The sequence below is a fragment of the Gopherus evgoodei genome, chromosome 1, assembly GCF_007399415.2.
Source record: "Gopherus evgoodei ecotype Sinaloan lineage chromosome 1, rGopEvg1_v1.p, whole genome shotgun sequence".
Taxonomy (NCBI): Eukaryota; Metazoa; Chordata; order Testudines; family Testudinidae; genus Gopherus; species Gopherus evgoodei.
In genome coordinates, this window is record NC_044322.1 from 325585905 (window position 1) to 325598876 (window position 12972).

A 12972-nucleotide genomic window follows, 5' to 3' on the forward strand; every position below is an offset into this window, starting at 1 on the left:
GGTCTTCGTAAGCCCCCTGCCAAAGTTAAGGTTATTGTGGAGGCTCCCCCTCCTCGAAATGTTAGCCAGCTTCGCTCATTTCTAGGACTATTGAACTATTATGGAAAGTTTATCTCACAGTTAGCCACACTGCTAAAACCACTTCACGAACTCCTTGGGCAGAACAAGGCCTGGAAGTGGACTGAAGCCTGTGATGTTCCATTTAACAAAGCTAAGGATGCACTGCTAAATTCTGAAGTTCTCATGCACTTTGGTCCATCCTTACCCCCACAGTTGGCCTGTGATGCGTCCCCTTATGGAGTGGGAGCAGTCGTGTCACATATTATGCCTTCGAGAGAAGAGAGACCTCTTACTTTTGCTTCATGCACTCTAGGTAAAGCGGAAACTAACTATGCCCAAATCGAACGTGAGGTATTGGGAATCATTTTCGGAATTTGGAAGTTCCATCAGTACCTGTTCGTATGGAAGTTTACTCTTCTCACTGACTATCGACCCCTGACTTCAATTTTTGGACCCCACACAGGCATTCCTCCATTAGCTGCTAGTCGTATGCAATGGTGGGCATTGTTGCTTTCCGCGCACACATATGAAATCTAATATAGGAAATCCACTCTGCATGGCAATGCGGATGGTCTCTCAAGGCTGCCATTGCCAGTTAACTGTTGAGATATTGCCCAGAAGGAAATCTTTTAACTTTGAACAAGTAGAGAATACATCTATCACCGCTATTCAGGTAAAGAAGGCAACTTGAGTTGACCCAATATTGTCCCAAGTTATGGACCTGGTGATGCATGGAACATCTCGGCGAACCTCTCTGGTCTCACCTGACCTTGTTACCTACATGTCCAAGAGGATGGAGTTATCAATCCAATCTGGTTGTTTGTTGTGGGGGAGACATGTCATTATCCCACCACCACTGAGATCACAGATGTTAGAACAGCTCCATTCCGGTCACTGTGGAATAGTGCGCATGAAGGAAATTGCATGAAGCTATTTTTGGTGGCTTGGGTTGGACAGTGTGTCATAACTCTAGTCCCAGATTTGGACCTTAGCGTCCAAAATATGGGGGTTAGCATGAAAACCTCCAAGCTTAGTTACCAGCTTGGACCTGGTACTTGCTGCCACCACCCAAAAAATTAGAGTGTTTTGGGGCACTCTGGTCCCCCTGAAAAACCTTCCCTGGGGACCCCAAGACCCAAATCCCTTGAGTCTCACAACAAAGGGAACTAATCCTTTTTCCCTTCCCCCCTCCAGGTGCTCCTGGAGAGATACACAGACACAAGCTCTGTGAATCCAAACAGAGTGACTCCCCCTCTCCGTTCCCAGTCCTGGAAACAAAAGCACTTTCCTCTTCACCCAGAGGGAATGCAAAATCAGGCTAGCAAATCCAACACACACAGATCTCCCCCTGATGTCTTCCTCCCACCAATTCCCTGGTGAGTACAGACTCAATTTCCCTGAAATTTCCCAGAAAAGAAAACTCCAACAGGTCTTAAAAGAAAGCTTTATATAAAAAAGAAAGAAAAAATACATACAAATGGTCTCTCTGTATTAAGGTGACAAAATACAGCGTCAATTGCTTAAAAGAATATTGAATAAACAGCCTTATTCAAAAAGAATACAAATCAAAGAACTCCAGCACTTATATTCATGCAAATACCAAAAGAAAAGAAACCATATAACTTACTATCTGATCTCTTTGTCCTTACACTTAGAAACAGAAGATTAGAAAGCAGAAACTACTTCTCCAAAGCTCAGAGAAAGCAGGCAGACAGACAAAGACTCAGACACAAACTTCCCTCCACCCAGAGTTGAAAAAAATCCGGTTTCCTGATTGGTCCTCTGGTCAGGTGCTTCAGGTGAAAGAGACATTAACCCTTAGCTATCTGTTTATGACACAGTGCTATTGAAGAGAAGGCAAGAGCTTGTATGTCATGTCAGGGTGTGAGGAATGCACCCCAGTAGGCACCCCTACATCCATGGGACTGGCCTGAAAAACCATGGCAACATATTCACGTTGACTTCGCTGGCCCTCTTGAAGGAAGCATGTTCTTGATGGTGGTAGATGGCCATTCTAAATGGCCAGAAGTCACTCTCTGCAGTAGTGGACTGCATTATAGAATTATCCAAAAACTCCGAGGACTCTTTAGTTGTTTCAGCCTGCCAGAACAACTTGTCAATGACAACGGTTCGTCTCTCAGGAGTTTCAAAAGTTTATGAAGGCAAATGGGACAACACATCACTTCAGCACCATATCATCCATCCACCAATGGATTAGCTGAAAGATTTGTGCAGACAATGAAACAAGCTTTGAAATTTGCAAGAGGACAATTATCCATTCAAAAGCGTCTGGACACCTTCTTACTATCCTACAGAAACACACCTCATGCTACGACCAAGGCATCCCCGGCCTTCCTAATGATGGGACGACAGTTGCACACTTGCTTTGATCTGCTGAAACCTTCTGAACCCCGACAAATTGTGCGTCAGCAGCAAGATCAAGTCATCAGGCATGCACCCAGAGCAAAAGACCGAACCTTTAACCCGGGACAGCTGGTTTTGGCCTGGAATTATACTTCTGGAGCTAACTGGGTCTCTGCCATTGTCATCGCTCAAATGGGACCTGTTTCCTACACTGTCTGGACTGCAGAGGATCTCACCTGGTGGTGACATGTAGATCAGCTGCTGCCAGCTCATACTAGTCCTCAGGACACATCTTAAGTAGAGTTGCCTGACTTCACCACCTCCAGCGAGACACCGAATCAAGAGTCACCTGTTCCTGACTTTTCCTCTCCATTACTGCCAGTGGCAGAGATACCCCTCTGCCCAGCACGAGCTGATACCCCATCTTCACCCCTTCGCCCTACGAACCCTGAGCCTGTTGTCAGGGCTGCATCCAAGACACTTTTGGGTTCAACAACACCAGAAGTTCGCCGTAATCCACCTAGAGACAGAATGCTCCTCGTTGGCTGGATCTTTAGCTAGGCAAACCCATGGTTACGGGGCAAAATAATCGCCGGTGTGTAGCCGGGAATGAAGGCAGTCTACCCTCCTTCTCTAGTAAGTGTTTGTTTTATTTTGGGGACATTCTTATTAAGGGGGGAGGAATATGTTGTGTATTTGGTTGTTGTGGTAACAGAATCTTGTGTAGCTATGGCAACTGAGTCAGATTATTAGGGGATAGCCCAGCCTGTTTGGCTGGCTATTGGTTAGTTCTGTGTGTAGCAATAAATGGCTGCTCCAAGGTTTACAGCTCTCTGTGTCTCCAGTGATTTCTTCTTAAAGCTGTTGCCCCTAAGGATATAACAGCTATGATGGCTCCCTAAGAGTATGTCTACACTACGGGATTATTCCGATTTTACATAAACCGGTTTTGTAAAACAGATTGTATAAAGTCGAGTGCACGCGGCCACACCAAGCACATTAATTTGGTGGTGTGCGTTCATGTACCGAGGCTAACGTCGATTTCCAGAGATTGCACTGTGGGTCGCTATCCCGTAGCTATCTCATAGTTCCCGCAGTCTCCCCCACCCATTTGAATTCTGGGTTAAGATCCCAGTGCAAAAACAGTGTCGCGGGTGATTCTGGGTAAATGTCGTCACTGAGTCCTTCCTCCATGAAAGCAATGGCAGACAATCATTTCATGCCCTTTTTCCCTGAATTGCCCTGGCAGACGCCATAGCATGGCAACCATGGAGCCCATTTTGCCTTGTCACTGTCACTGTATGTATACTGGATGCTGCTGACAGACACGGTACTGCAGTGCTACACAGCAGCATTCATTTGCCTTTGCAAGGTAGCAGAGACAGTTACCATCTCTATTGCACTGTCTGCCATTGTAAATTGGCGATGAGATGATGGTTATCAGTTGTTTTGTATCGTCTGCTGCTGTCATGGGTGCTCCTGGCTGGCCTCACTGAGGTTGGCCGGGGGCGCATGGACAAAAATGGGAATGAGTCCCCGGATCATTCCCTTCTTTATGTTTTGTCTAAAAATAGAGTCAGTCCTGTCTAGAATATGGAGAAAGTGTACTAGAGAACCAGAGAGCACAGCCGCTCCGTGTCAGAGCCCCACCGATCCCGCAGAAATGATGAGCTGCATGCCATTCTAGGGAGTGTCCCTGCAACAACCCCACCCATTGCTTCCCTCCTCCCCCAACCCTCCTGGGCTACCGTGGCAGTGTCCCCCCATTTGTGTGATGAAGTAATAAAGAATGCAAGAGTAAGAAACACTGACTTTTTAGTGAGATAAAATGAGGGGGAGGAAATCTCCCGCTGCTGTGATAGTCCAGGCAGTACAGAATCTTTTCTTTAGACATGAAAGGGTGGGGCTGATAGAGCTCAGCCTCCAGTTGCTATGATAAGGACCGTTACCAGCTGTTCTGTACCATCTGCCGGGGATGACCGGGAGTCATTCCCATTTTTACCCAGGCACCCCCAGCTGACCTCACCGAGGCCAGCCAGGAGCACTCATGGGCTGCTGCTGCTGATGGATAGCAGTCATATTGTACTGTCTGCCACCAGGAAGTGGATGCTGATGTTCAGCGCTGCAGCACCCCATCTACCAGCAGCATGCAGTAGACATAGGGTGGCATTGAAAAAAGGCGAGAAACATTTTTTCCCCTTTTCTTTCGGGGGAGGAGGGAAGGGTGTAAATTGATGACATATACCCTGAAAAACCCGGGAAAATGTTTTTGACCTTTCAGGCATTGGGAGCTCAGCCAAGAATGCAAATACATGCGGGGACTGTGGGATAGCTGGAGTCCTTGGTACTCCCTCTCTCCCTCCATGAGCGTCCATTTGATTCTTTGGCTTTCCGTTACGCTTGTCACACAGCACTGTGCTGTGGACTCTGTATCATAGCCTGGAGATTTTTTCAAATGCTTTGGCATTTCATTTTCTGTAACGGAGCTCTGATAGAACAGATTTGTCTCCCCATAAAGTGATCAGATCCAGTATCTCCCGTATGGTCCATGCTGGAGCTCTTTTTGGATTTGGGACTGCATCGCCGCCCGTGCTGATCATTGCACCACGCTGGGCAAACAGGAAATGAAATTCAAAAGTTCACGGGGCTTTTCCTGTCTACCTGGCCAGTGCATCCGAGTTCAGATCACTTTCCAGAGCGGTCACAATCGTGCACTGTGGGATACTGCCTGAAGGCCAATACCGTTGATTTGAGGCCACACTAACCCTAATCCGACATGGCAATACCGATTTCAGCACGACTCCTCTCATCGGGGAGGAGTACAGAAACCGGTTTAAAGAGCCCTTTATATCGATATAAAGGGCTTCGTTGTGCGGACAAGTGCAGGGTTAAATTGGTTTAACGCTGCTAAATTCGGTTTCAATGCGTAGTATAGACCAGGACTAATACAGCAACCTATGGGAAGCAAGACAGCCTGAAGAAAGAATCCTGAAGAGACTCATATGCAGAAGTTCTTGACTTTTCATTGCCGTAAGATTTCAAGCTATTAACCTCTGTTTACTTTATATTCACTTCTTAACAAACTATTTTACTCTCACAATTTAAAGTTGTCCTGAGCCATTTTAACACCGGTCAAAACCAGTTGGCAGCTAATGACAGGACCCTTTTCATATTTACTTGGACTGTGAAATAGAGTTTGCATTTGTTTTTTGTTATCTATTTGAATATGCACATTTGATTGGATATGGTTAATGTGTTTATTAGGCATGATTTTACTTTATTTTATATAATCTTGCATGATTTTTCATGTTTATACTACTTTAGTTCTTTGTTCTCTTTTGTATATTGACAGTGATGGTTGTATATGTGTTTAACTCCTTTTTTATGAAAAAAAAAATCTTACCACAAAAATAGTTTAAATGATTTCTAAATTGAATATGTCCTTTTAGTAATTTTATTAGTAGCAAATGGAAAGCAAGCACTGCACAAAGTGCTTTCCAATAATTCATAATTATACACACCGTCAAATAAATTGACTAAATTTAGTTGCTCAAGTAGGCATCTAATTATGTTGAAAAAAAATGCAATTGGATGCTTAAATACATGCCCATGGATACAAGCCCTGACCACTTGTTTCTGTGACCTAATTCAAGAAAGCCATGAACCACAGGCCATAGAGAGGTGCCTGAGGATTATGCGGATGGGGAAGGTGAGGAGGAGGAAGAGGAGGACGAACTTGAAGATAGCACACAGCACTCTGTTAGCCCCAACAGCCAGGAGCTTTTTCTGACCCAGACGGAATTACTGTCCCAGCCCTCCCAAGCCACTAGCCCAGAACCACAGGCCATAGAGAGGTGCCTGAGGATTATGCGGATGGGGAAGGTGAGGAGGAGGAAGAGGAGGACGAACTTGAAGATAGCACACAGCACTCTGTTAGCCCCAACAGCCAGGAGCTTTTTCTGACCCAGACGGAATTACTGTCCCAGCCCTCCCAAGCCACTAGCCCAGACAGTGAAGCCGTGGAAGTGACCTTTGGTGAGTGTACCTTTGTAAATATAAAACATGGTTTAAAAGCAAGCTTTTTTAAATGATTGATTTGCCCTGAGGGCTTGGGATGCATTCGCGGGCAGTAAAATTACTGGAAAAGTTTGTTAACATGTCTGGGGATAGAGCGGAAATCCTCCAGGGACATCTCCATGAAGTGCTCCTGGAGGTACTCCAAAAGCCTTTGCAGAAGGTTTCTGGGCAAGGCAGCCTTGTTCCGTCCACCATGGTAGGACACTTTACCACGCCATGCATGTAGCAAGTAATCAGATATCATTGCATGACAAAGCATAGCTGCGTATGGTCCCGGTGATTGCAGGCATTCAAGAAACATCCGTTCTTCATCTCGCTCTGTTATCCTCAGCAAAGTGATATCGTTCATGGTAACCTGGTTGAAATTCAGGAATTTAATTAAGGGGACAGAGATGGCCTTTTTCCTACAGGGGTGTTTGGCTGTTGCTTACAAGAAATCCTTCCTTGCATGTAGCCAAGCAGGGGAAGGGGAGGAGGATAGCGCTGAGCTTTCTTGCATTTGGCTAGCAGGAATCTTCCCAGCTACCAGCCACGCGGTGGGGGAGAAAGGGGGTGATTAGCAGTGATCTTCCATGATACCAGCCATGCGGTGGGGGGAGGGGGTAAAGCGATCATCCTAGAGAATTGGAGGGGGGGTGGGGGTGGCTTCTGTGAATGGAAGTGAAGGCTGCTGAAGCCGAAAGACAATGGCTTACCATGGCCGCATGCAAGCTGAATTCTGATGCCTGGACCTGCGTCTGTGAGATCTGTAACACCAGAGCCCAGGCACTCAAAGTTAAGATGCAAAATGCGACCTTGTAGTGAAATCACATCTGCTGTGTAAGGTGAATAGTGTTGTTCACTGTGAAAGAGTAAAACCATTGTTTTGTAAAATGTATCTTTTAAAATACTTCTCTCCCTTTTTTCCCTCCCTCATGCAGCTGCACATTTTTCAAGCCTCCCTACTCCATCCCGAAGGCTAGCTCAGATAAGGCGGAGGAAGAAGAGGACGCGAGACGAAATGTTCTCTGAAATCATGGAAGTAACCCGCAATGAAAGAGGTCATCTGAATCAGTGGAAGGACGTGGTATCAAATTACAGGAAAGATGCCAGTTAACGTGAGGACAGGAGGGACCAACATGAGGAGAGGAGAGACGCTCGAGATAAAAGGTGGCGGCAGGAAGATCAGCAGTGGCGGAATGAAATGCTGGGGCTGCTGCGTGATCAAACTGACATCCTCCGACGTCTGGTGGAGCTTCAGGAAGAGCAGCGAGGTCACAGAGTGCCGCTGTAGCCCCTGTGTCACCACCCTCAGTACTCACCAAGTTCCATATCTTCCTCACTCAGACGTGTAAGAACGCGTGGGGGAAGGCTTTGTGCACCCACCCACTCCACACCCGTGGACAGCCCAACCAAAAGGCTGTCATTACATTGAAATGATTTTAGTGGCCTTTTCCTTCCCTCCTATCCTCCTCCCAAACCGCGCCCGTGCCAGTTCTCTCCCTTCTTTTATAATGAGCTTTTTAATAAAGGAATACATGATTTTTAAACGATAGTGACTTTATTTTCTTAAGCAAGCTGTAATCGAAGGGGGAGGGTGGGTTGCTTACAGGGAATGAGTCAATCAAGGGGGTGGCGTTTATCAAGGGGAAACAAACACAGCAGTCACACCGTACCCTGGCCCGTGATGAAACTCGTTTTCAAAGCTTCTCTGATGCTCACCGCTTCCCGGTGTTCTCTTCTAATCGCCCTGGTGTCTGGCTGCGTGTAATCAGTGGTCAGGTGATTTGCCTCAGCCTCCCACCCCGCCATAAAGGTCTTCCCTTACTGTCACAGAGGTTGTGGAGCACACAGCAAGCAGCAATAACAAAGGGGACATTGGTTTGGCTGAGGTCTGAGCGAGTCAGTAATGTGCACCAGCGCGTCTTTAAACAGCCAAATGCACATTCTACCACCATTCTGCACTTGCTCAGCCTGTAGTTGAACAGCTCCTGACCACTGTCCAGGCTGCCTGTGTATGGCTTCATGAGCCATGGCATCAAGGGGTAGGCTGGGTCCCCCAGGATAACTACAGGCATTTCAACATCCCCAACAGTTATTTTCTGGTCTGGGAGGTAAATTCCTTGCTGCAGCATTTTAAACAGAGCAGTGCTTCTGAAGATGCGAGCGTCATGAACCCTTCCTGGCCATCCCACGTGGATGTTGGTGAAACGTCCCTTGTGATCCACCATTGCTTGCAGCACCATTGAAAAGTACCCCTGGCGGTTTACGTACTGGGTGGCCTGGTGCGCCGGTGCCAAGATAGGGATATGGGTTCCATCTATCGCCCCCCCAGCAGTTAGGGAATCCCATTGCAGCAAAGCCATCCACTATGGCCTGCACGTTTCCTAGAGTCACAACCTTTTGTAGCAGCAGCTTAGTGATTGCTTTGGCTACTTGCATCACATCAGCCCCCACAGTAGATTTTCCCACTCCAAATTGATTCCCGACTGACCGGTAGCTATCTGGCGTTGCAAGCTTCCACAGGGCTATTGCCACTTGCTTCTCCACTGTGAGGGCTGCTCTTATCTTGGTATTATGGCGTTTCAGGGCAGAGGAAAGCAAGTCACAAAGTTCCATGAAAGTGCTCTTACGCATGCGAAAGTTTCGCAGCCACTGCAAATCGTCCCACACATGCAAAACTATGCGGTCCCACCAGTCTGTGCTTGTTTCTCGGGCCCAAAATCGGCGTTCAATGGGTAGAACCTGCCCCATTACCAGCAGGAGCTCCAAAGCGCAGGGGCCCGCGGTTAAGGAGAATTCAGTTTCCATGTCCTCATCACTCTCGTCGCCACGCTGCCGTAGCACCTCCTCCTCGTCGCCTGGCTTTGCAGTTCGTGGTTCACCATAGACTGCATAAGAATGCATGAGGTGTTTACAATGTTCACGATTGCGGTGTTGATCTGAGCGGGGTCCATGCTTGCAGTGCTATGGCGTCTGCACAGTTCACCCAGGAAAAAAGGCACGAAATGGTTGTCTGCTGCTTTCACTTAGGGAGGGGTGAGGCTGTACCCAGAACCACCCGCAATAATTATTTTTGCCCATCAGGCACTGGGCTCTCTAACCAGAATTCCAAGGGGTGGGGGAGACTGCGGGAACTATGGGATAGCTACGGGATAGCTACCCACAGTGCAACACTCCAGAAATCGACGCTAGCCTCAGACCATGAACGCACACCGCTGAATAAATGTACCTAGTGTGGCCGTGCGCAATCGACTTTATACTATCTGTTTTATAAAACCGGTTTATGTTAAATCGAATTTATCCTATAGTGTAGACGTACCCTATGTAGCATACATTGACCTACAAAAGGCCTTAACCATGGTTAGCAGGAATGGCATCTATAAGATCTTGTTGAAAATTAGCCTGATCAAGGAGTTCCACAGGGGAATGCAGGCAACCATCCAGTATGAAAATGAAATGTCATTCGAGTTTAGTACTGATACTGGTATGAAGCAGGGCTGCTTCTTAGTACCCACTGGCTTTTGCATTTTCTTCTGTGTAATCTGAGCCCTGCTGCCTAGGGCTGAAATCCTCAGGCTTCAGCTTTGGCCCCAGGAGGTGGGGCTTGGGCTTCATTCCCTGACCCCAGCAAGTCTAAGCCAGCCCTGGCGATCCCATTAAAATTACCACAGTTTGAGAACTGCTGGTCTAAATAATGTCCAGGCAAAATAAAAATATTACATGCTGTCAAAAACATTATACACCCACTTACGCCACCCAGGAGATGTTAGAAATTAGACTTTTTTGGAGATGCATATTTGTAATTACTAAGTCAAATGCAGGCCTCTGCTACAAGTGCACAACTTCCACTGAAGTCGATGGGTGTTATATGGATCCATATGAGAGTTTAATATATATTCTATGTAAACTGACAGTCCAAAAATTAATGAATATTTGTGGAATGTCATGAACAGTTCTTGCTGTAGTGATTTTTTAAACTATCACAGTAGTTAATCATCTTCTCATTTAGGCATATCTAATTGGAAAGCAGGAGAAAGCTGATGTGAAGGAATAAGAAGGAAAACGAAATAGACAATAATAAGACAAGAGAAATGCGACTAGAAAAAACATAATAAAAGATATGCTTGTTTGTTTTAATTCTGTGTCAAGACAATTATAAAGTACTGAGAGTGATGAAATCCATACCAGGCCTCCTAGAGTACAAGCTAGGATGATTAAAAACGTCAAGAAAGGGGAGACTAACAATAGGGAATAAGGAATATTGATTACTTAAGCAAAAGTATCCCCAAAGTAGACTTTAATATTTTATAAGACTCACATAAAATCTAAAGGATGTAAACAATTGCTGGGCCTTGTGAGACATCAGAGCTCATCATGCTTGGCTATGAGTCTGACTAAGATATTGCTTTTCCTTTATATCAATGCCAATGTAATTATTTTCCTTTTAACTACAGTTGCAACCCATCCAGAATTTCTTCCACAATTTTAAATCACAAAGTTCATATGGGCAAACAAGTTTTTTTTGTTAAGAACAGCCATACAAGATCAGATCAATGATCCACCTAGTCAACTATCCTGCCTTCTGACAATGGTCAGTGCCAGATACTCCAGAGGGAATGAACAGAACAGGGCAATTATTGATTGATCCATGTGTAGGATATGTTCCCATCACAATACTACTGAACTTTGGAAACCTTCCAGAAGACACTGCCCAATGGGACCACAAGCATCCTCTCAGCATTGAGCTTCCAGAGCTGTGGTTACAGAAAGACCATCTAGCCCCAGTCACCTCCGATCCTTCTGGTGTTGTCCCCACTGCCAGCTTCTGGCAGTCAGAAGTTTATAGCATGGGGTTGTGTCCCTGACCATCTTGACTGATAACTATTGATGGACCTTTCCTCCATGGACTTATCTAATTCCCTTTTTAACCCAGTTATACTTTTCAATTTCACAACATCCCCTTATGTTTGTTCCTGGGTAATGTGAAGGGGTAAATAACACTTCCTTATTCACTTTCTCCACACCATTCATGATTTTATAGACCTCTATCATATCACCCCTTAGTCATCTCTTTTCTGAGAATCTAAGAGTGTCAAGTGTGCATATGTAACCCACACTCCTCCAGGTTATGGTGTTCTGCCCCATCTAGTGGCACTGAGACCACTTAGAGAGAGAGATTAATAAGCCTACTCTACAGCTTTAGCTGAGAGCCAGTTGGCTTTTAGCTCATGTGGGAGAGGCTTACGGACTAAGCTCCAGAGGCCCCAAGGTTTGATCCCACCCGCCCATGACCGGTGTCTGTCAGTGTTACATACCGCACTTCAGGGATCCTTACTTTTCTTAATGACTCAAAGAAGCTGTTTCAAGCCCTGATGGAGTTCTGAGTTGTGTTGAATGGGCCTGATATGCTCCCAGGAAAGCAGATGGGGAGGCAGAAAAGTGGCTTCAAGCTCATTTACAAAACAGCGACCTGATTATCAGAGGTGTTGAGACACCAATACTGCTCCCACTGACTGAACATTTGGCCTAAGGGTTGTGCACATGTTCAGAGAGGTGGGCAGAGCTGAGGTGATGGGGATGAGGAAGGTCACAGGGGATGTGAGAATGGAAGGCTGTGGAGGCACAGAGGGGAAGGACAGAGAGATGTTAACTTTAACAAACTCAAAGAACTGTCAGGGAAGGTCCCATGGATAACGGAATGCTAAAACTGTAGCTTAACTTTTAGCCATGAGGTGACGCCATCTGCTATATACCTTACCTGAGCTGGTAACAGCCAGACCTGGCAGTGCATTAAGTATATTAAAAAGAACTAGGACTGTCAATTAATCACACTTAACTCACATAATTAACTAAAAAATTAATCAAAATTAAAAACATTATTAATGATTATTCATAATTGTAATTGCATTGTTAAACAATAGAATACCAATTGAAATTTATTAAATATTTGTGGGTATTTTTCTACTTTTTCAAATATATTGATTTCAATTACAACACAGAATACGAAGTGTATGCGGCTCACTTTATATAATTATTTTTATTACAAATATTTTCACTGTAAAAATGATAAAAAGATATAGTATTTTTCAATGCATCTCATATGTGTACTGTAGTGAAATCTCTTTATCATGGAAGTTGAACTTACAAATGTAGGGTTTTTTGTTACATAACTGCACTCAAAACCAAAACAATACGAAATTTTAGACTCTACAAGTCCACTCAGTCCTACTTCTCGTTCAGCCAATTGCTAAGTTTGTTTACATGTATGGGAGATAATACTGCCCACTTGTTATGTACAATGTCACCAGAAAGTGAGAATAGGCATTTGTATGGGACTTTTGTAGCAGCATTGCAAGGTATTTATGTGCCAGATATGCTAAACGTTCATAGGCCCCTTCGTGTTTTGGCCACCATTCCAGAGGACATGCTTCCATGATGATAATGCTTGTTAAAAAAATGTGTTAATTACATTTGTGACTTAATTTCTTG